Source organism: Pseudoliparis swirei, chromosome 5, assembly GCF_029220125.1.
Source record: "Pseudoliparis swirei isolate HS2019 ecotype Mariana Trench chromosome 5, NWPU_hadal_v1, whole genome shotgun sequence".
Taxonomy (NCBI): domain Eukaryota; kingdom Metazoa; phylum Chordata; class Actinopteri; order Perciformes; family Liparidae; genus Pseudoliparis; species Pseudoliparis swirei.
The window spans coordinates 11596951-11619321 of NC_079392.1; positions in this window are offsets into that span (position 1 = coordinate 11596951).

Sequence of the window (22371 nt, forward strand, 5' to 3'; positions counted from 1 at the left end):
ATTGTACATAGCATATCCATATTTTGTCATTGGACAGGTTGCCTCACCCTCACTGGAAAGTACTGTAACATCCACTTTTTGTGCCATATCTTCACCAGCAAAAATCATAAAATGAAATCTCCTGTTTTGTGGTCTAAACACACAACACAATGTAAATATGAAATCCACTATAGCCTCACCCACTCCAAATGTATTAAAATATTTAACTTTAAGAAACATTCTCTTTTTCATATAGAAAAATTAATGAATAGTACTGTAGTGCTATTAGATTAGATTAGTTCCACAGTAGGGAAATTGCAGGATCACAGCAGCGGGTGCTCATTAGAGCAGTAGTAAAAAATAAAACACAAAATACAATGATAAATATACAGAGGAATACAAAATGTATGTACAAGGTAGTGATTAAAGTGAATTGTCAGTGTCCAGCATAAAGTGTTGAGTGTGTTTAAGTGTTTTAGTGATCTACCGCAAGTTGTGCAGCCTGACAGCAGCGTCATATTTTAGCTTCCATATACTTAATACTGTTCCCTTTTAATTTTATACCAGAAGACATGTTGTGGCCTAAATAACAGCATATTCATTTTAATTCAGATTTTTAGGTTAGGGAGAGATATAATTTAGAGCTGAAAGGATTAGTCCATAGATGATATGTCGATCTAGAACTATTTGGTTAGTCAATTAATTGTATTGGAGAGTTTATTAACACTAGACCGGGACGACCATGACGACCTGTTGGACATCCTCCGTGATATGGTTGGTGATTGAACACCACCTCCACCTTCACCTTCGTGGCCTCCAGGGTCCATCCATTCAGTCGACCTAGAACCCCTGGCCCTCATGCACCCAGGTCCCCTGTACAATCAGGCAGCGCTCTATAGCCAGGGGCAGGTAAGATACTAAGAAGAGGTTAGGGAGAGATATCATTTATAAAGTATATGTCGATCTAAAACTATTTGGATAATCAATGAATTGTATTTTTTAAACGACAATGACCTGAATTCACCTGTTGCAGCTTTTCAAATGGGAATATTAGCTTTGTGAGAGTTATACAACATCCATGTAAGACTGCGCATCAATAAGCGTAATAAATGCCTATTTGTCATAATCCTGAATCTAATTGATGGTAAATCTCCGACTACATCTCAGAGGCTAAGAGATCAAATTCAATTCGAAAAAGGAAAATATTGTTATAATGTTCCTGTGAAGAGTGTCCAAACTCTGACTCAACATCAAGTTAAACCAACGTTCAAGGAAGACAGTCGTAGTACGATTCTGAAATGTACTTTACTCTTTCCTCTTTTAACATGCATTGGTAAAAAGGCATTGCCTCTTTGATGCTTCTCAGTGAAGCATGCTGTCCTCTGCTGCTGCTCAACCCAAAGTGACCAAACCGGAGGTAGTTTAACCCGATGTGATTTAACCGGAAACAAACAAATCGTATTGATATTAATTATCTTCTGAAATTAATACAAGAACGAAACAAATATAGAAAAAGCCTGAAGGCGACACACTCCACGCCGCACCTATGTGAAGTCACTACAAAGTTGCAGCGTGGAGAAACATTCCACTCTTAGAACAGTCTCTGTAATTGGTCTAAGAAAGGTTGTTACACTGCCTTGATCAGTTTTTCTTCACTTCAACCTTTCTCACATGTCCATCTTTTCCAGGGAACGTGGGCGATAATCCTTGCCATAGGCCAGCAATTGCAGGCATCCTGCTTGTTCCTGAGCAGAACTAGATCTCCAATTTGAAGGTTTCTATGTGGCAATGTCCACTTCTGTCTGTTTTGTAAGGCTGGTAAGTATTCACGGCTCCAACGGGTCTAAAACTGGTTGGCAAGAGCTTGGACTTGTCTCCATTGCTTTGTGTACAGGTCCATGTCCGAGAAGTCTCCAGGTGGGGGTTTTTCTGCAGTTGCGAGGTTGGAGTGCTTTTGTCTGCCTCCAACGCAGATGAGATTTTCCTCCAAGGTTGGACTGACTTTCAGCAACACACTGCTTTTGGAGACCATTTTATTGACTCGGAGAGCTGTCAGGTCTTTTGCAAAAACCTTCCTTTGTGCTGCATGGAGGCATGGAACATTCCTTGCTTGGTCCATTTGCTCTGGAGTATGAGGTAAGTTGGATGTGTGCCAGCCTTTGCACTTGCTGGTTTGGTTTCAGTGTTGGATTCCTGAGTCTCTTTCAGATTCGATTAACTCGAAAGTCTCACTTGTTTGCGTTTCCTGTGTAGATGGCTAGAGCAGGAAGGAGGGTCCAGTGAACCAAGAGGTTTGTACAAGGCGGTTTGCTAATAGGGATCTTGATGTGTGGTCTTAATGCACAAAGAAACAATGAAACATTCGCACATTTTCATATTCATAAAAGGGGTTTCTCCTGAACCTAAGGTTTCTCCCTCAATCCCCAAAAATGTAGAACAAGAAATTAAATACAAGAAATACAAAATCAAACAAATGTAACATGTTTCTGCCTTTGGTGGTTCAATATAATCAGTATTAATATAATTAAGAGGCATGATGTTGACTATAAAGAATAAATACTGGTATCATGTTTTGATTCTAAACTAAACTGAACTTTCAGCAGCCCGATGAACAAGACATCGGGCTGCTGAAAGTTCACGCTCTCTGGCTCTCGACGAAGGCGGTCGCACTTTTCTCCCCCTCTCCTCCCCATGACCTTCCCCTCCCTGCTTGGCTTCTCTCGTCATGTCTTGTCTGTCTCTATACTTGAGAGACTCTCTCCGCATCGCTCTTCGAACTAAAAACCATGGACGTAATCAACTGGTCCTTAAACGCAATTGACACCATCTTCTCGACGAGAAGCTCGGGTTCGGGGGAACCTGCCTGTCCTGCTGGGACGAATGTTGCTGGATACACGATGGACGCGTGGGGGAAGTGGCGGGTCTTGTGCCTAGCACCACTCTCCGTGGAGGACGCTGAAGACATCTACCTATTCGGAACTTTGATTACAGGATTTCTGCTGTTTGGATTTGGCGCTGCCCTGGCTTATCGGGAAATTAAGGAAACGGAGACAGCCGTTAAAAGCCCCTAAGGCTGCCCGACATGATTGACGTTGGGCAGAGTTGTTGGCACTCAGACTTTGGCATTAAACCGTCAGAATGACAACATCGTGGAGAAGCTGACGGCTCTGCAAATGAAATTGGATCGATTTGAAATCCTATTGGCAAACGGGAGGAAATTGGAGGAATAGTGGGTGCGCAAATTGAATTGCAGCTACTGGAAGACCAAACAATCCCAATCTTATCTGCTTTCGGCTCCCTCTACCAGGACGGGCCCAAGGCCGTGACTGGAACAACAACTCCCCCGAAGATCACTGAAGCGAGACTCTCTCATTCCTTCCCCTATCCACAGACACCTGTGGTTGTCTTTCTCCCAGGACCTTTCAAGGCTATCTCCATGGCAACGGCAAACCATCTTGCGGACTGAGAACTTTGTCTGTTGTGGCCTGGGAGGGCGACATACCAGAACACGCACACGAACTTTCAATAATACTGATTGCATTCACTACCCCCCTCCCCCATCCGCCTTGCTTTTAACCCCAGTGTGACTGGGCGGGGCTGTGCGGGCGCTGCTGAGTTGGCGCCCGGACACGGCTGGCTGCTTGTCGGTGCTGGTTACCTTCTGCCCCCAATGGATGGGCTTAGATCACCCAGTTGTTGGATTACCTCCCCTCCCCCCTTCCTACTCGTTGCAAGTTATGTCTAAATGTATGTGCTTATGTGCTAAGGTGTTTTTTTCCTGCTCCCACACTGTACCCCTCTCGGGGCATAGTCGGGGGGTTGGTGTTTTTTCTCGCCTTCTTCTTCCCTCATGTTATGCTGTAATCTTTCATCCACCCTTTCTTGTAATTTCGATGCTTTTGTACCTGTACTCTGGCAAACGACAAATAAATATATCTATCAATCAATCAATCAATCAATCAATCAATCAATCAATCAATCAACAAAGTCATCTGGTTGACGTCTGACGAAGAGGATTTAGGCAAAAACCTGAAAGCCGGACTACTTTTCCATAAGCATTTGCCGAGAAGACAAATGTTTTGTAATGATTCTGTTTCACTGGGACAGGAGCTGGGTTTTGGTGTAATTTGATGTCACAGCTTCAAACCTGTTTAACAAGTTTCTTTAAGGATTTAAGAAAGAATACAACAAATACGTTCTTTGAATATGTCTCTTTATTCATAAAAAAAAAAGACATGAATATAGTGTTACAACAAAGCAAAACCAGAAAGTATTTAATGCCCATGTAGTCTGAAAGTAAAGCCCAACTAAAATGATGCAAACCCTTGCAGTAAAGGAATAAGAAATGACTGATACATACTGGCCTAAATTCAGTGTTAATCGTTAATTAATAACTCAAACCCATTTCATCAACATAACAAAACAAAAATTTAAAATGAACTTCCACAGAGAATGTCTGATAGAATTCCTTTATTGGATTGAAATATTGCAAGGCATTGTTTTATAGCACACAACAAACAAGTAGTGCTTTCATATGGTGAAGATACATTCAATAATTCATTATTGATGGCACAATGTAAACATATTTATATTCAATGAACATGTGCATTTGATCAGCAACCTCTGACAGACCATTCATTTCTCCTTTTCACGGTTCAATGGTTGTCATACAAATGTGTATGTGAGACGTTTCCTGATTCATTGTGACAGGGTGGAGTGTTTCCTGGTAGCTGCTGCTCCAGTTACAGAGAATGGAAATTATTTACACCGTTAAAACCTGTTTGACAGATCATATTGCTTGGTTTGAGCTTCTCATTTGACTTTGCACACTCAATGCACATTCAACTCTTGGGAATACCTTTCAGGGATTATGTAGTAAAAATCCTCATGTTGACCAAGGAGTTTGACAATAAAGATGCAGAAGATGGGATTGAATCTCAAATCATAGCCTCTCTGTTTGAAAAATAAACACAACTTTTAGGGTGGTACTTTTGAGCTATTGGTTGTATACACAGTAGAGCAGCGGTCCCAAACCTTTTTTGAGCCACGGACCGGTTTCGTGTCAGACAATATTTTCAAGGACCGGCAATAAATCTGACGTAATAAAATTATATGACCGGCATTAAGTGCATAAAAATACATCTCACCATTACACCGAATTAGTGGGAGCCCTGAGCTTGTTTATCTGCAACAGGCCGGTGACCCGACATGTGTTAGTTATGTCCGGTCTGCTCCATAACTTAGTTTTGGTCGCTGTCATTGCAGAAATCAAAAAGATATGACGTTGGAAATGGAAGCAGGGTTTTCAGAGCTTTTGTTGGCGATCTCTGGCTATTCTGCCTTGATTTTGATCCATATTACCGGCAGAGTTGTTGCCTGAAATGTACTTTTAAGGCCAAATATTCCCCTGTTCACTCGCCGTCCCCACCATTGTGGCGACCTTATCGGCCATCTTGAAAAAAGTTGTCATTTCCCCCTAAAGTGACAGATTGAGTTGATTGAGTAGGTTGAATATGTTTTAAGACCCATACTTTGTCCCTGAAATGCGCTTCCAGCCCAGCGGGTTCGGCGCGTGAGGCTCGTCTGCAGCGATAAAGTGAACTTTAAGCACAGACGGGTGTATCCGGTCCTTTTAAAAAACATTATATTTCTCCGAGTTTAATTGTAAAAAAAAGCAACCCGGTCCCAAACTGTTGCAGGAGAGTACAACAATATTTGAGGTATTATGCTAAAACTGTCGAAAGACTCTTTACAGATAGGAATAGACAATTGATGTAAACAGTCAATTGACTTTAAGTTGAAATAATTCTACAAGCTTAACCTTAAATTGCTCTCTTTAAACATTCACATGAAGCTTCTATTGGAGAACTTTAACCCTTTGAATGTTTGTCACGTTGATCTTGTAAACTGTTCCATTCTTGAGCTGCTTTCTAAAAAACTGAAGTGAGAGAAAAAAAGAAAATACACATCAGGATATTCATCTCATTCCCCTCGCCCAGCCTTAATCATGTGTATATGTTACATACATACATTTAGCTTGAAAAGCCTTCACAAAACATCGAATTTACACATTCTGTTTTACATACCTCTTCGACATGTTTGATGATGATTTCATTGCTAACATCTCCAACGAGAGATATCTTCATCTGTAGGGCCAGTAATGCAACATCTGTGGGTATAAAAAAACATAGCATGTGGAGATTAATTTCCCTACTTACATTTTAAAACATTTACTAAAAAGAAATGGGTAAAACTAGTTTTCATATGTTCACAGTCTTGCCCCCAAAGCCTCCTTCAAGATACATCCAAAGATTCAGTAAGAAAGTAAGTATTAGTGGGGTGTATTATAGGGGTGAATGGCAACTCTAAAACACTAAATTCAAAATAAAGGTGGTGTCAAGCCAGGAACCAACTGAAGTATAACTATTTCCAGTTATAAAAGTGTTTGCAACAAATATGAATTGCAAAAAGGAAACCAGGGCTGCACCCGATTATAGCAAGTAAAAATGTTAATAACCTTGATGTACAGGTGTCGTTGTGGGGGCAGGTGTCGTCGTTGCAACAGGTGTTGTTGTGGGGGCAAGTGTTGTCGTTGCAACAGGTGTTGTCGTGGGGGCAGGTGTTGTTGTGGGGGCAGGTGTTGTCGTTGCAACAGGTGTTGTTGTGGGGGCAAGTGTTGTCGTTGCAACAGGTGTTGTTGTGGGGGCAGGTGTTGTTGTGGTAGGTGTTGTCGTTGCAACAGGTGTTGTTGTTGTCGTTGCAACAGGCGTGGGAGCAGGTGTTGTTGTGGGGTCAAGTGTTGTCGTTGCAACAGGTGTCGTCGTGGGAGCAGGTGTTGTTGTGGGGTCAAGTGTTGTCGTTGCAACAGGTGTCGTCGTGGGAGCAGGTGTTGTTGTGGGGCCAAGTGTTGTCGTTGCAACAGGTGTCGTCGTGGGAGCAGGTGTTGTTGTGGGGTCAAGTGTTGTCATTGCAACAGGTGTTGTCGTTGCAACAGGTGTTGTGGGGGCAGGTGTTGTCGTTGCAACAGGTGTTGTTGTGGGGGCAAGTGTTGTCGTGGGAGCAGGTGTTGTTGTGGGGCCAAGTGTTGTCGTTGCAACAGGTGTCGTCGTGGGAGCAGGTGTTGTTGTGGGGCCAAGTGTTGTCGTTGCAACAGGTGTCGTCGTGGGAGCAGGTGTTGTTGTGGGGGCAGGTGTTGTCGTTGGAACAGGTGTTGTTGTGGGTGCAGGTGTTGTCGTTGCAACAGGTGTTGTCGTGGGAGCAGGTGTTGTTGTGGGGTCAAGTGTTGTCGTTGCAACAGGTGTCGTCGTGGGAGCAGGTGTTGTTGTGGGGCCAAGTGTTGTCGTTGCAACAGGTGTCGTCGTGGGAGCAGGTGTTGTTGTGGGGTCAAGTGTTGTCGTTGCAACAGGTGTTGTCGTTGCAACAGGTGTTGTTGTGGGGGCAGGTGTTGTCGTTGCAACAGGTGTCGTCGTGGGAGCAGGTGTTGTTGTGGGGCCAAGTGTTGTCGTTGCAACAGGTGTCGTCGTGGGAGCAGGTGTTGTGGGGCCAAGTGTTGTCGTTGCAACAGGTGTCGTCGTGGGAGCAGGTGTTGTTGTGGGGGCAGGTGTTGTCATTGGAACAGGTGTTGTTGTGGGGGCAGGTGTTGTCGTTGCAACAGGTGTTGTTGTGGGGCAGGTGTTGTCGTTGCAACAGGTGTTGTCGTGGGGGCAGGTGTTGTTGTGGGAGCAGGTGTTGTCGTGGGGGCAGGTGTCGTCATGGGAGCAGGTGTTGTTGTGGGAGCAGGTGTTGTCGTGGGGGCAGGTGTTGTCGTGGGAGCAGGCGTTGTTGTGGGAGCAGGTGTTGTCGTGGGGGCAGGTGTTGTCGTGGGGGCAGGTGTCGTCGTGGGAGCAGGTGTTGTTGTGGGAGCAGGTGTTGTTGTGGGGGCAGGTGTTGTCGTGGGAGCAGGTGTTGTGGGGGCAGGTGTTGTCGTGGGGGCAGATGTCGTGGGAGCAGGTGTTGTCGTGGGGGCAGGTGTTGTCATGGGAGCAGGTGTTGTTGTGGGAGCAGGTGTTGTCGTGGGAGCAGGTGTTGTCGTGGGGGCAGGTGTTGTCGTGGGAGCAGGTGTTGTCGTGGGTGCAGGTGTTGTTGTGGGAGCAGGTGTCGTGGTGGGGGCAGGTGTCGTGGTGGGGGCAGGTGTTGTCGTGGGAGCAGGTGTTGTTGTGGGGGCAGGTGTTGTCGTGGGAGCAGGTGTTGTCGTGGGAGCAGGTGTTGTCGTGGGGGCAGGTGTTGTCGTGGGGGCAGGTGTTGTCGTGGGGGCAGGTGTTGTCGTGGGAGCAGGTGTTGTGGGGGCAGGTGTTGTCGTGGGAGCAGGTGTTGTGGGGGAGCAGGCGTTGTTGTGGGGCAGCAGTTGTTGGGAGCAAGGTGTTGTTGTGGGGCAGGTGTTGTGAGCAGGTGTTGTGTCGTGGGGGCAGGTGTTGTTGGGGGGGCAGGTGTTGTCGTGGGGGCAGGTGTCGTCGTGACAGCAGGTGTTGTGGGGGCAGGTGTTGTCGTGGGAGCAGGTGTTGTCGTGGGAGCAGGTGTTGTCGTGGGCAGGTGTTGTTGTGGGGGCAGGTGTTGTTGTGGGAGCAGGTGTTGTCATGGGGGCAGGTGTTGTCGTGGGAGCGGGCGTTGTTGTGGGAGCAGGTGTTGTCGTGGGGGCAGGTGTTGTTGTGGGAGCAGGTGTTGTGTTGGGAGCAGGTGTTGTTGTGGGGCAGGTGTTGTTGTGGGGGCAGGTGTTGTGGGGCGGGTGTTGTCGTGGGGGCAGGTGTTGTTGTGGGGGGCAGGTGTTGTCGTGGGGCAGGTGTTGTTGGGCAGGTGCGTTGTTGTGGTTGTTGTCGTGCGCAGTTGTTGTGGGCGTGCAGCAGTTGTTGTGGGAGCTGCAGTTGTTGTAGGTGCCGCAGTTGTTGTCGTGGGAGCAGGTGTTGTTGTGGGGGCAGGTGTTGTTGTGGGGGCAGGTGGTTGGGGGCAGGTGGGGGCTGCAGTTGTCGTGGGAGCAGGAGTTGTTGTGGGTGCTGCAGTTGTTGTGGCTGCCGCAGTTGTTGTGGGTGCAGCAGTTGTTGTAGGCGCTGCAGTTGTTGTGGGCGCGGCAGTTGTTGTGGGTGCCGCAGTTGTTGTGGGCGCTGCAGTTGTTGTGGGCGCTGCAGTTGTTGTGGGTGCTGCAGTTGTTGTAGGCGCTGCAGTTGTTGTGGGCGCGGCAGTTGTTGTGGGCGCTGCAGTTGTTGTAGGCGCTGCAGTTGTTGTATGGGCGGCAGTTGTTGTGGGTGCTGCAGTTGTTGTCGGCATGGCAGTTGTCGACATGGCAGTTGTTGTGGGTGCTGCAGTTGTTGTGGGCATGGCAGTTGTTGTGGGTGCTGCAGTTGTTGTGGGTGCAGTTGTTGTGGTGGCAGTTGTTGTTGTTGCAGTTGTTGTGGTGCCGCAGTTGTTGTGGGCATGCAGTTGTTGTTGGTGGCAGTTGTTGTGGGCGTGGCAGTTGTTGTGGGTGCTGCAGTTGTTGTGGGCGCTGCAGTTGTTGTTGGCACTGGAGTTGTTGTAGGTGCTGCAGTTGTTGTTGGTACTGGAGTTGTTGTCGGTGTTGGAGTTGTTGTGGGTGCTGCAGTTGTTGTTGCAGTTGTTGTTGGCACTGGAGTTGTTGTAGGTGTTGTGTGGGCAGTTGTTGTGGGTGCTGCAGTTGTTGTCGGCATTGCAGTTGTTGTCGGCATGGGAGTTGTTGTGGGGCAGTTGTTGTGTGGGAGCAGTTGTTGTTGCAGTTGTTGTGGGTAGCTGCAGTTGTTGTTGTGCTGCAGTGTTGTGCAGTTGTTGTCGGCAGTTGTGGTGTTGTTATGGAGCTGTTGTTGTAGTTGTTGTCAGTTGTTGTGTGGCAGTTGTTGTGGGCGGTTGTTGGAGTTGTTGTTGTGGGCAGGTTGTTGTAGGAGCAGTTGTTGTAGGTGTTGTGTTGTTGTGGTGCTGCAGTTGTTGTGGGTGCTGCAGTTGTTGTTGTGGGTGCAGTTGTTGTGTTGTTGTGGGTGCAGTTGTTGTACAGTTGTTGTGCAGTTGTTGTCGGCATGGGAGTTGTTGTGGGTGCGGCAGTTGTTGTTGGCACTGGAGTTGTTGTAGGTGTTGGAGTTGTTGTGTGTGCAGTTGTTGTTGTGGGGCAGCAGTTGTTGTCGGCGCTGCAGTTGTTGTGGTGCCGCAGTTGTTGTGTGGGCGCTGCAGTTGTTGTTGTGGGCGCTGCAGTTGTTGTTGGTACTGGAGTTGTTGTCGGTGTTGGAGTTGTTGTAGGCGCTGCAGTTGTTGTTGGCACTGGAGTTGTTGTAGGTGCTGCAGTTGTTGTTGGTACTGGAGTTGTTGTGTGCGCTGTTGTTGTAGGTGCTGGAGTTGTTGTGGCTGCAGTTGTTGTTGTAGGTGCTGGAGTTGTTGTGGATTGCAGTTGTTGTGGGCTGCAGTTGTTGTGGCAGTTGTTGTCGGTGCTGCAGTTGTTGTGGGTGCTGGGTTGTTGTGGTGGCAGTTGTTGTAGGTGCAGTTGTTGTTGTGCAGTTGTTGTTGGGAGTTGTTGTGGGTGCAGTTGTTGTTGGCACTGGAGTTGTTGTGGGGGCAGTTGTTGTGGTGCCGGAGTTGTTGTGGGTGCTGCAGTTGTTGTCGGGCAGTTGTTGTGTGGGGCAGTTGTTGTTGTGGCGCAGTTGTTGTGGTTGCTGCAGTTGTTGTGGGCAGCAGTTGTTGTCGTGGGGCAGTTGTTTGCTGCAGTTGTTGTGGGCGCTGCAGTTGTTGTGGGCGCTGCAGTTGTTGTGGGTGCCGCAGTTGTTGTGGGCATGGCAGTTGTTGTGGGTGCTGCAGTTGTTGTGGGCATGGCAGTTGTTGTGGGTGCTGCAGTTGTGGTGGGTGCTGCAGTTGTTGTGGGTGCTGCAGTTGTTGTGGGTGCCGCAGTTGTTGTTGGCGCTGCAGTTGTTGTGGGCATGGCAGTTGTTGTGGGCGCTGCAGTTGTGGGTGCTGCAGTTGTTGTGGGTGCCGCAGTTGTTGTGGGCATGGCAGTTGTTGTCGGCGCTGCAGTTGTTGTTGTGGGGTGGCAGTTGTTGTGGGCGCTGCTGCAGTTGTGGGTGCTGCAGTTGTTGTGGGTGCAGTTGTTGTGGTTTGTGGGCGGCAGTTGTTGTGGGGCAGTTGTTGGGCGTTGTTGTGGAGGCAGTTGTTGTCAGGTGTTGTTGTGTGGGCTGCAGTTGTTGCAACAGCAGTTGTTGTGGGGGCAGTTGTTGTGGGCTGCAGTTGTTGTGGAGTTGTTGTGGCAGTTGTTGTGGGGCAACAGTTGTGGTGGGGGAGGCTGTCGTTGTTGCAACAGGTGTTGTCGTGGGGGAAGGTGTCGTTGTTGCAACAGGTGTTGTTGTTGGGGTAGGTGTTGTTGTTGCAACAGGTGTTGTTGTTGGGGCAGGTGTTGTTGTTGTTGCAACAGGTTGTCGTTGTTGCTATGTTGCAGTGTGTCGTGGGGCAGGTGTTGTTGTGGGGGCAAGTGTCGTTGTTGCAACAGGTGTTGTCGTGGGGGCAGGTGTTGTCGTGGGGGAGGCTGTCGTTGTTGCAACAGGTGTTGTTGTGGGGGCAGGTGTTGTCGTGGGGGAGGCTGTCGTTGTTGCAACAGGTGTTGTCGTGGGGCAGGTGTTGTCGTGGGGGAGGCTGTCGTTGTTGCAACAGGTGTCGTGGGGGCAGGTGTTGTCGTGGGGGAGGCTGTCGTTGTTGCAACAGGTGTTGTCGTGGGGGAGGTCGAGGTGCTGTCGTTGTGGGGCTGTCGGTGTTGTGCAACAGGTGTTGTGGGCAGGTGTTGTTGGGAGGCTGTCGTTGTTGGGATTGTGGGCAGCAGGTGTCGTGGGGAGCAGGTGTTGTTGCAACAGGTGTTGTAGATGGTGCAGGTGTTGTCGTGGGGGCAGGTGTTGTCGTGGGGGAGGCTGTCGTTGTTGCAACAGGTGTTGTTGTGGGGCAGGTGTTGTCGTGGGGGAGGCTGTCGTTGTTGCAACAGGTGTCGTCGTGGGGGAGGCTGTCGTTGTTGCAACAGGTGTCGTCGTTGGGGAGGCTGTCGTTGTTGCAACAGGTGTCGTAGGGTGCTGTCGTTGTTGCAACAGGTGTTGTCGTGGGGGCAGGTGTTGTCGTGGGGGCTGTCGTTGTTGCAACAGGTGTTGTCGTGGGGGAGGCTGTCGTTGTTGCAGGCATTGTTGTCGGGGCAACAGGTGTTGTCGGGGAGGTGTCGTTGTTGTGGGCACAGGTGTCGTGGGGGAGGTGTTGTTGTGGTTGCAACAGGTGTTGTCGTGGGGGAGGCTGTCGTTGTTGCAACAGGTGTTGTTGTGGGGGAAGGTGTCGTTGTTGCAACAGGTGTTGTTGTGGGGGAGGCTGTCGTTGTTGCAACAGGTGTTGTCGTGGGGGAGGCTGTCGTTGTTGCAACAGGTGTTGTTGTGGGGGCAGGTGTTGTCGTGGGGGAGGCTGTCGTTGTTGCAACAGGTGTTGTCGTGGGGGAGGCTGTCGTTGTTGCAACAGGTGTTGTCGTGGGGGAGGCTGTCGTTGTTGCAACAGGTGTTGTCGTGGGGGAGGCTGTCGTTGTTGCAACAGGTTGTCGTGTGGGGCTGCAGTTGTTGTGGGGGACGATGTTGTTGTTGCAACAGGTGTCATTGTGGAGGCTGTCGTTGTTGCAACAGGTGTTGTGGGGAGGCGTTGTTGCTGCAGGTGTTGTTGGGGCAGGTGTTGTCGTGGGCTGCAGGTGTTGTGGGGGGGGCAGGTGTTGTTGTGGGGGTAGGTGTTGTTGCAACAGGTGTTGTCGTGGGGGAGGCTGTCGTTGTTGCAACAGGTGTTGTCGTGGGGGCAGGTGTTGTCAGGTGTTGGCTGCAGTTGTTGTGGGCGCTGCAGTTGTTGGGGAGGCTATCGTTGTTGCAACAGGTGTTGTGGGGCTGCAGTTGTTGTGGGTGCAGTTGTTGTGGAGGCTGTTGTTGCAACAGGTGCAGTTGTTGTGGAGGCTGCAGTTGTTGTGGCTGCAGGTGTTGTTGTGGGTGTTGCAGTTGTTGTGGGCGCTGCAGTTGTTGTCGGTGTTGTTGTTGTTGTGGCAGGTGTTGTTGTAACAGTTGTTGTGGGCAACAGGTGTGTTGTGGGAGGCTGCAGTTGTTGCAACAGGTGTTGCAGTTGTTGGAGGCTGTGCTGCAGTTGTTGTGGGGGCAGGTGTTGTGTGGGGAGGCTGCAGTTGTTGCAACAGGTGTTGTTGTGGCTGTTGTTGTTGCATGCAGTTGTTGTGGGGCTGCAGTTGTTGCTACAGTTGTATCAGTTGCAAATGTTGTGGGGTGCAGTTGTTGTGGCATGCAGTTGTTGTGGGTGCTGCAGTTGTTGTGTTTCGCTGCATTGTTGTTGGGCGCTGTAGTTGTTGTGGGTGTCTGCAGTTGTTGTGTGCTGCAGTTGTTGTGGGTGCTGTCAGTTGTTGTGGGCTGCAATTGTTGTGCGCTGCAGTTGTTGTGGGTGCTGCAGTTGTTGTGGGTGATGCAGTTGTTGTGCTGCAGTTGTTGTGGGCGCTGCAGTTGTTGTGGGTTCAGCAGTTGTAGTGGTAAACAAAGTTGTTGTAGGTGCTGCAGTTGTTGTTGGTACTGGAGTTGTTGTCGGCATGGCAGTTGTTGTCGGCATGGGAGTTGTTGTGGGTGCGGCAGTTGTTGTGGGTGTGGAAGTTGTTGTGGGTGCAGCAGTTGTTGTGGGCGCTGCAGTTGTTGTGGGTGCTGCAGTTGTTGTGGGTGCTGCAGTTGTTGTGGGTGCTGCAGTTGTTGTGGGCGCTGCAGTTGTTGTGGGTGCTGCAGTTGTTGTGGGCGCTGCAGTTGTTGTGGCTGCTGCAGTTGTTATAGGTGTGGCAGTTGTTGTGGGCGCTGCAGTTGTTGTGGGTGCTGCAGTTGTTGTGGGCGCTGCAGTTGTTGTGGGCGCTGCAGTTGTTGTGGGCGCTGCAGTTGTTGTGGGCTGCAGTTGTTGTGGGCGCTGCAGTTGTTGTGGGTGCTGCAGTTGTTGTGGGTGCTGCAGTTGTTGTAGGTGATGCAGTTGTTGTGGGCGCGGCAGTTGTTGTGGGCGCTGCAGTTGTTGTGGGTGCTGCAGTTGTTGTGGGCGCTGCAGTTGTTGTGGGCGCTGCAGTTGTTGTGGGCGCTGCAGTTGTTGTGGGTGCCACAGTTGTTGTGGGCGCTGCAGTTGTTGTGGGTGCAGCAGTTGTTGTGGGCACTGCAGTTGTTGTGGGTGCAGCAGTTGTTGTGGGTGCTGCAGTTGTTGTGGGTGCTGCAGTTGTTGTGGGTGCTGCAGTTGTTGTAGGTGATGCAGTTGTTGTGGGCGCGGCAGTTGTTGTGGGCACTGCAGTTGTTGTGGGTGCAGCAGTTGTTGTGGGCGCTGCAGTTGTTGTGGGCGCTGCAGTTGTTGTGGGTGCAGCAGTTGTTGTGGACGCTGCAGTTGTTGTGGGTGCTGCAGTTGTTGTGGGTGCAGCAGTTGTTGTGGACGCTGCAGTTGTTGTGGGTGCTGCAGTTGTTGTAGGTGATGCAGTTGTTGTGGACGCTACAGTTGTTGTGGGTGCTGCAGTTGTTGTAGGTGATGCAGTTGTTGTGGGCGCGGCAGTTGTTGTGGGTGCTGCAGTTGTTGTGGGCGCTGCAGTTGTTGTGGGCGCTGCAGTTGTTGTGGGTGCTGCAGTTGTTGTGGGCGCTGCAGTTGTTGTGGGCGCGGCAGTTGTTGTGGGCGCTGCAGTTGTTGTGGGCGCTGCAGTTGTTGTGGGCGCGGCAGTTGTTGTGGGTGCCGCAGTTGTTGTGGGTGCTGCAGTTGTTGTAGGTGATGCAGTTGTTGTGGGCACGGCAGTTGTTGTGGGCGCGGCAGTTGTTGTGGGCGCTGCAGTTGTTGTGGGTGCTGCAGTTGTTGTAGGTGATGCAGTTGTTGTGGGTGCCGCAGTTGTTGTTGGTGCGGCAGTTGTTGTAGGCGCTGCAGTTGTTGTGGGTGCGGCAGTTGTTGTGGGTGCCACAGTTGTTGTGGGCGCTGCAGTTGTTGTGGGTGCAGCAGTTGTTGTGGGCGCTGCAGTTGTTGTGGGTGCTGCAGTTGTTGTGGGTGCAGCAGTTGTTGTGGGCGCTGCAGTTGTTGTGGGTGCTGCAGTTGTTGTGGGTGCTGCAGTTGTTGTGGGTGCAGCAGTTGTTGTGGGCGCTGCAGTTGTTGTAGGTGATGCAGTTGTTGTGGACGCTACAGTTGTTGTGGGCGCTGCAGTTGTTGTGGGTGATGCAGTTGTTGTAGGTGATGCAGTTGTTGTAGGTGATGCAGTTGTTGTGGGTGCGGCAGTTGTTGTGGGCGCTGCAGTTGTTGTGGGTGCTGCAGTTGTTGTAGGTGATGCAGTTGTTGTGGGCGCTGCAGTTGTTGTGGGTGCTGCAGTTGTTGTAGGTGATGCAGTTGTTGTGGGCGCGGCAGTTGTTGTGGGTGCCGCAGTTGTTGTTGGTGCGGCAGTTGTTGTGGGCGCCACAGTTGTTGTGGGTGCCGCAGTTGTTGTGGGTGCCGCAGTTGTTGTGGGTGCCGCAGTTGTTGTGGGCGCCACAGTTGTTGTGGGTGCCGCAGTTGTTGTGGGTGCCGCAGTTGTTGTAGGCGCTGCAGTTGTTGTGGGCGCTGCAGTTGTTGTGGGTGCCGCAGTTGTTGTGGGTGCTGCAGTTGTTGTGGGCGCCACAGTTGTTGTGGGTGCCGCAGTTGTTGTGGGTGCCGCAGTTGTGGGCGCCACAGTTGTTGTGGGTGCCGCAGTTGTTGTAGGCGCTGCAGTTGTTGTGGGCGCTGCAGTTGTTGTGGGTGCTGCAGTTGTTGTGGGTGCTGCAGTTGTTGTGGGTGCAGCAGTTGTTGTGGGCGCTGCAGTTGTTGTAGGCGCTGCAGTTGTTGTGGGCGCTGCAGTTGTTGTGGGTGCTGCAGTTGTTGTGGGTGCTGCAGTTGTTGTGGGTGCAGCAGTTGTTGTGGGCGCTGCCATTGTTGTGGGCGCTGCAGTTGTTGTGGGTGCCGCAGTTGTTGTGGGCGCTGCAGTTGTTGTGGGTGCCGCAGTTGTTGTGGGCGGCAGTTGTTGTGGGTGCTGCAGTTGTTGTGGGTGCCACAGTTGTTGTAGGTGATGCAGTTGTTGTGGGCGCTGCAGTTGTTGTGGGTGCTGCAGTTGTTGTGGGCGCTGCAGTTGTTGTGGGCGCTGCAGTTGTTGTGGGTGCCGCAGTTGTTGTGGGTGATGCAGTTGTTGTGGGCGCTGCAGTTGTTGTGGGTGCTGCAGTTGTTGTGGGCGCGGCAGTTGTTGTGGGCGCTGCAGTTGTTGTGGGTGCTGCAGTTGTTGTGGGCGCTGCAGTTGTTGTGGGTGCTGCAGTTGTTGTGGGCGCTGCAGTTGTTGTGGGCGCTGCAGTTGTTGTGGGTGCCACAGTTGTTGTAGGTGATGCAGTTGTTGTGGGCGCTGCAGTTGTTGTGGGTGCTGCAGTTGTTGTGGGTGCAGCAGTTGTTGTGGGTGCTGCAGTTGTTGTGGGTGTGGCTGTTGTTGTTGGCGCTGCAGTTGTTGTGGCCGCTGCAGTTGTTGTGGGCGCTGCAGTTGTTGTGGGTGTGGCAGTTGTTGTGGGTGCAGCAGTTGTTGTGGGCGCTGCAGTTGTTGTGGGTGCTTCAGTTGTTGTGGGCGCTGCAGTTGTTGTGGGCGCTGCAGATGTTGTTGTGGCTGTAATTGCAGTGAATTATTCAGTATGAGTAACAACAAGAATTTCAGTTTTTCAAAAATGTTCAACAATCAAATCTAATACCTCACTATTTCCATACATCATGTTTTGTTTAACTTATAAGGAATGATTCATACATGTGTTATACATGTGCTTTTTTCTTTTGTTTCAAACAGCTTAATTTGGAATGAAAATATGTTTTGCAATATTAAAATGTCAATGTTGCAAAGCTATTAAATTAATACTGCAAATAACTTTCAAACGTATCGTCTAGCTTTTTGGTAACATTTAAAAAGTGAAACAGTGACACCTGATGCTTGATATGCACGCTCTTGTTTTTAATCTCCAACGTCCTTGACAGAAGATCAGTCAGGCAATAAATGTCATCTTGGAAATGAATCAGTACTATCAGGCACGTGCACAGATAGACCCCTAGTGGTGCTCAAGCACCAGCCCTTTTGCCCTGGATGAGAAAAGTGCCCTTTTTGCTGGAGACACATTTTTTTATTCATCCGTATTTAAGAATAAAAGTTACTCTTTCTGTCATCAAGTCCCCCCAAATGTGTTTTAATATCCGACGGGGCATTTATTTGAGTTCTTGTGAGAATTTCACCCCGACCCGCTCCGCAGCACTCACGAGCCCCCTCTCCCTCCCCCCGCCGCGCCCCTCCCTCCTCCTCCTCCTCCTCCACTTCCTCCTCCGCGCAGTGCTTCTCGCGCCACCGAACGGGTGCACCTCCTTCTCTGACCCGCAGCACCAGACACACAGGTCCTGACGGTGTTTGTCCCCTAACGTTGTTTTGTGAAAAATCAACCACAACATTAGCGCTGCTGAAAACATGACGTCACAACTGGTCCGACGTTTCCTAAAAAAATAAACAAACAAAAACTCGGTGATTTCAAAGCCTCGTCCAGCTGTTTACTGACGTTAGTTATGATTAGAGAGTAGAGAGAGGGAGAAAGAGGAGAGAGAGAGAAGAGAGAAAAGAGAGAGAGAGGGAGAGGGAGAAAAGAGAGAGGGAGAGAGAGAAGAGAGAGAGGGAGAGAGAAAGAGAGAGAAAGAGAGAGAGAGAGAGAGAGAGAGAGAGAGAGAGAAAGAGAGAAGAGAGAGAGATAGTTTTTATTCCATTCTATTGCAAGGGCTAGTCTAGGATTTGCGTGGCCAGACTGAAAATAAAATCATACGGCCTCTCTTGTTCAGAGGGCCGGGCCAAATGTGGAGGCGGGCCGTATCCGGCCCGCGGGCCTTAGTTTGAGGACCACTGCTCTTGGCTGTTGATGTCTATCAATCTCGCTCATTTTGAAAATGACGTAAGAGGGCAATACGGATCCGTATCAGACCAGCGAGGAGGGCAATATGTGGCTGGCATGACGCCCATTAGCCAATCAGAACGCTTGTACTGTTGTTGCTATATAATAATTCATCTTTATTCATAAAGAAAATGTAAGCTAGCGGTCTGATGCTGCCAGAGGAGATGCAGGTGGAGGACAGCATCATCAGTGTATTACTGCTAATGCTTCAACTCTGGCAGAATTTTTTTTTGGCATTGGGTGCCCTTTTTTTTGGTTTGAGCACCTGCCCCCCAAAATGTCTGTGCACGTGCCTGAGTACTATGAACAGCGTTTTTTGGTTGTTGTGAAAACTATTCAGTCGTTGTTGTTTTTAATTTAAAAATAATTATAAGCATGTTTAGAATTGTATTAGTTTTTTTATTATGAGAATTTTACAATTTCTAAAAATAAATAAACACATTATCACTCCAACTATTATTGGTTCATAAGGAAAGAGGTATCAATAATAATATTATGAATACATATATTCATAACAATACAATTAATAATAAGTGTATTCATTTTAGCATTATCGAACATGACTCAAGAACATAGACCTTACTAAATCCTTATCTTATGAGTACTTAACACTTCTGATGTCTACTCTGATACAATAAGTAAAGTACAATAAGTAAAGTACAATAAATAAAGTAAATTAACAATCACCCATATTATTTAAAAAATATAATTTGTGTATAGTTACTTTGTGCCGTAGAATATAAATATCCAAACAAAAATATCCAATAAAGGATGTGTCTTTCCATGATGATTGCTGTTACTCCTCACGACTCAGGGAATAGACAAGTATGCTGTCTGTGATGCATGTGGCACTTGTGAATTACTCCTCCCTCAGCTATGGAGGCAGTAACAAGGCTTTGGTGATAAAGGCTATAGATCCTGAAAAAACAGATATGTCCCAGATACACAATTCAATTCAATTCAGTTTATTTGTAAAGCCCGTTTTCACAGGCTACAAATTTGTCTCAGAGTGCTTTACAATCTGTACATATAGACATCCCAGTCCCAAAACCTCACTTCACAGGGAAACAAGGGAAGAAACCTTCAGGAGAGCAACAGAGGAGGATCCCTCTCCAGGATGGACAGGTGTAAAAGATGTAATGTGTACAGAAGGAATCATTATACATGAATTAAAACACAGTAACAACACAATCAATGAATATGACATTATTTTATTTAATCTAATTAATCTAATTAAATAATGCACAACTAAATCACTAATAACATTATTCAGTGACCGTAGACCATGCTGCATTAAACTAACAATCCAGGGTTTTTATAGAGTAATAAGCGATTACTGCTGTATTAATCATTTTCTCGTGGGTCATGATTTGTATATTTGTGTCTTGGTTTGAATGTTTTTCAACAGTAAAATGACTCTTTTCTCAAAGGCTGACAATTCACATTCTAAGCAAGATGAGTCCCTCATTAGGGGGTCCAAAGGACTGAAACCCTAGAATCATCATTATTATTTGCTATTATAACAATAATTATCAATAATATTTATAATAATAGCAATAATAATGAAATAGTATAAAACTCATCTTTTCACAAATTCCAGTCAGCTGGTACATCGTGGAATATTAACTAATGATTGGAAGTTGTGCGCAAATGCTGCTCAACAAATATTCCCTCAATCGTCCAGATGGTGGCCCTGCCTCCCTCCATTCATAATTTATTTTGTTAATCTGGATGTTTATAATATTTGATGTATAATTTATCACATAAATCATTATCTCATATCTCATCAACTGAAATATACATGCAGGTTCGGAATGGCTGACCACAACATTATTTAGCTTTGGTTAATTTCCCCTCCATTACCTTCGCATTGAAAATGCGGAAGGTTATGTTTTGATCGCCGTGTATTTATTTATTTATTTATTTGTATGCGTGTTACTCACATAACTAAAAAAGTATTAAACCGATTCGCATGAAATTTGGTGGGATGATTGGTTATTATCCGGGGACCATTTGATTAGATTTTGGGATCGATCGGGTCAAAGGTCAAGGTCATGAAAAGGTCAAAATCTTCTTTTTACCATAGCGTGGTCAATTTTTATCCAATTGGCATGCAACTAATGCCAATATGTTCATAATTCAAAACCCAATCTTGTGATATGAGAAGGTATGCGCTCTACCGAGTGCCCGTTCCCGGGAATTGTACCCTTTTTAAGTTTCTTATTTGTCTTGATATACCGATTATGTCTAACGTTTTATAAGAGACACGTTCTGATGTGAAGAGACTTGCTTTAGTTTAATTTAGTTTGGTCCTGTTTTGTGATGATTTTAGTTTTTTAAATGTTAAAGATTTTTTTATTTCTCCTGATAACAATTGTTGTACTTTTGAGACTTTCTTTTTAAGCTCTGGCGCTGGGTTATGCTAACGCATATGCTCAGAACTTTTCAAACATGACTGATAAGGTGGTCAAAATATTTTATTGATAAAAGCACTCTTAATATGTCTGTTGGTGTAGTCGTGCTTGGTCTTGTTGTGGTGGTGTGTAGTCGTGATGTTGTAGTAGTGGCACTTGGTGTTGTTGTGGTGGTGCAAGAGTGTGATGTAGTTGCTTGTGGGGAGGTTGGAGTTGTAGTGGTGCTAAAGTTGCATATGATGTAGTGGGGTTTTGTGTTGGGTGGTACTAGGGGCTGTGGTAGTTGGGTAAAGGTACTTGATGTTGGTGTGGAGGAACTAGCTGTCGTAGTCTTTTGAGGAGGTGCTGTACTTGTCGTGGGTGTTGGTGTGATAATTGGGGGTCTTGTAGTGTTTGTTGGTGTTGTACATGTGGGTGATGTAGTTGTGATTGGTGTTGTGGTGACACTATGGGTTGGTTAGTTGTCATTGGAAGTGTTTGTGGGGAGCTCAGAGGTGTTGTGGTGGGTTTTGTTGATATAGTTGTTGGTTTAGTGGTGCTTGGTGGTGTTGTAGTTGCGAGTGATGCAGTGGTGATTGGTGTTGGTGTGGTAGTTCTTGGTGGTGTTGTTGTTGGGGTTCTAGAGGCGGATGTATTTTCTCGTGTCCCAATTTCGGAGGTTTAAATGTGCTATGTTGGTGTTTTAGTTATGGTTGATGTAGTGGTATATGGTATTGTTGTGGTGGTGCTCGAGGTTGATGAAGTTACTGATGTAGTAGTTGTATTTGGAGGAGTTGTAGTGGCACTCAGAGATGTTGTAGTTGTGGAGGGCGTTGTTGTGATAGTTGGGGTTGTAGTGTTGCTTGTTGGTGTCGTAGTTGCGAGTGATGTAGTGGTACTTGGAGTTGTTGTGGTGGTGCTGGGGGAGCAACTGTCTTGCTCAAAGGCCACTTCAACACGCGACTACGGGGAGAGCGGGGATGAAACTGGGTACCTTGTGGTTACAGGACGACCCCCCACCCCCCTGAGCCCCAGAAACAGTGATTCCAAAGCTGAAGTATTGGCCATAATGCAAGCTGGGCCTGGATGGACACTAAATAAATAAATAAAAGAAAGCACCATAATTACAGATAGTTGTTATTGCTTTAATTACGATTTGGAGATGTGGTAACTCAAAGGTTTGGAACTACAAGGGCAATCCTTTAGCACATTCAGATTATTAGAAAATAATAGCTGAGTTTAGGAAAAAGTAAAGCGTTGTTATGAGACATATACACAGCCACACTTAAGCATAAACGGATAATGCACATTTCAATGAGGAAGTTGACAAAATGGCACAAGAGTGTAGCGACTATCCCGAACCAGTTGAAACAAATATGGCTGTTGATGCAGAAACATAATTTGCATATTCCAGATCATAGATACCAGATAATGAAACACAGGGTTTTTCTTGAACCTCCACCCCTCAATGGGTTCCATAGGTTTAGCGAGAATGAACACATTTCTCAATTACGGAAAAAAAACCTGTAATTGATAATTTGAAAGAACATTTTAATATTATGGAAAGACGATATGAAAACTGCACTTTCTAATCTAACTATAAACCCCATCTGCTTCAGACAGGGGACCGGGTGTGGGTAGAAAGAGGAATTAGGCAACTCCTGTAAAAAAAACTTGTAAGGGAGCAGACGAGGTAATACTCTAGAAAGGTACGCATCCTTATCAAAGAAAAAAAAACTATATAAAAGTAAACAAACAGAGCTTATATGGAACAATATTTTAATGTGGACATTCAAGCCAAAGGATGTTTAGCAAGCTCAGACAACTTGAATGCATGCCATGTTGATACAGGTGTGGTTAAATTACTTTGGTTTCATGTTTTTGCAGCAGCTTGAGAACTCTGATTTACAGCGGACTAAGATTGTAACACCTCGGCCTGGAACAGCTTGCAGAGGCAGTGTGAGATCCTCATTAACTTCCCACATCTGAAAGCCTGTAATTGGCAATTGATGTCTATACAGCAATAACTC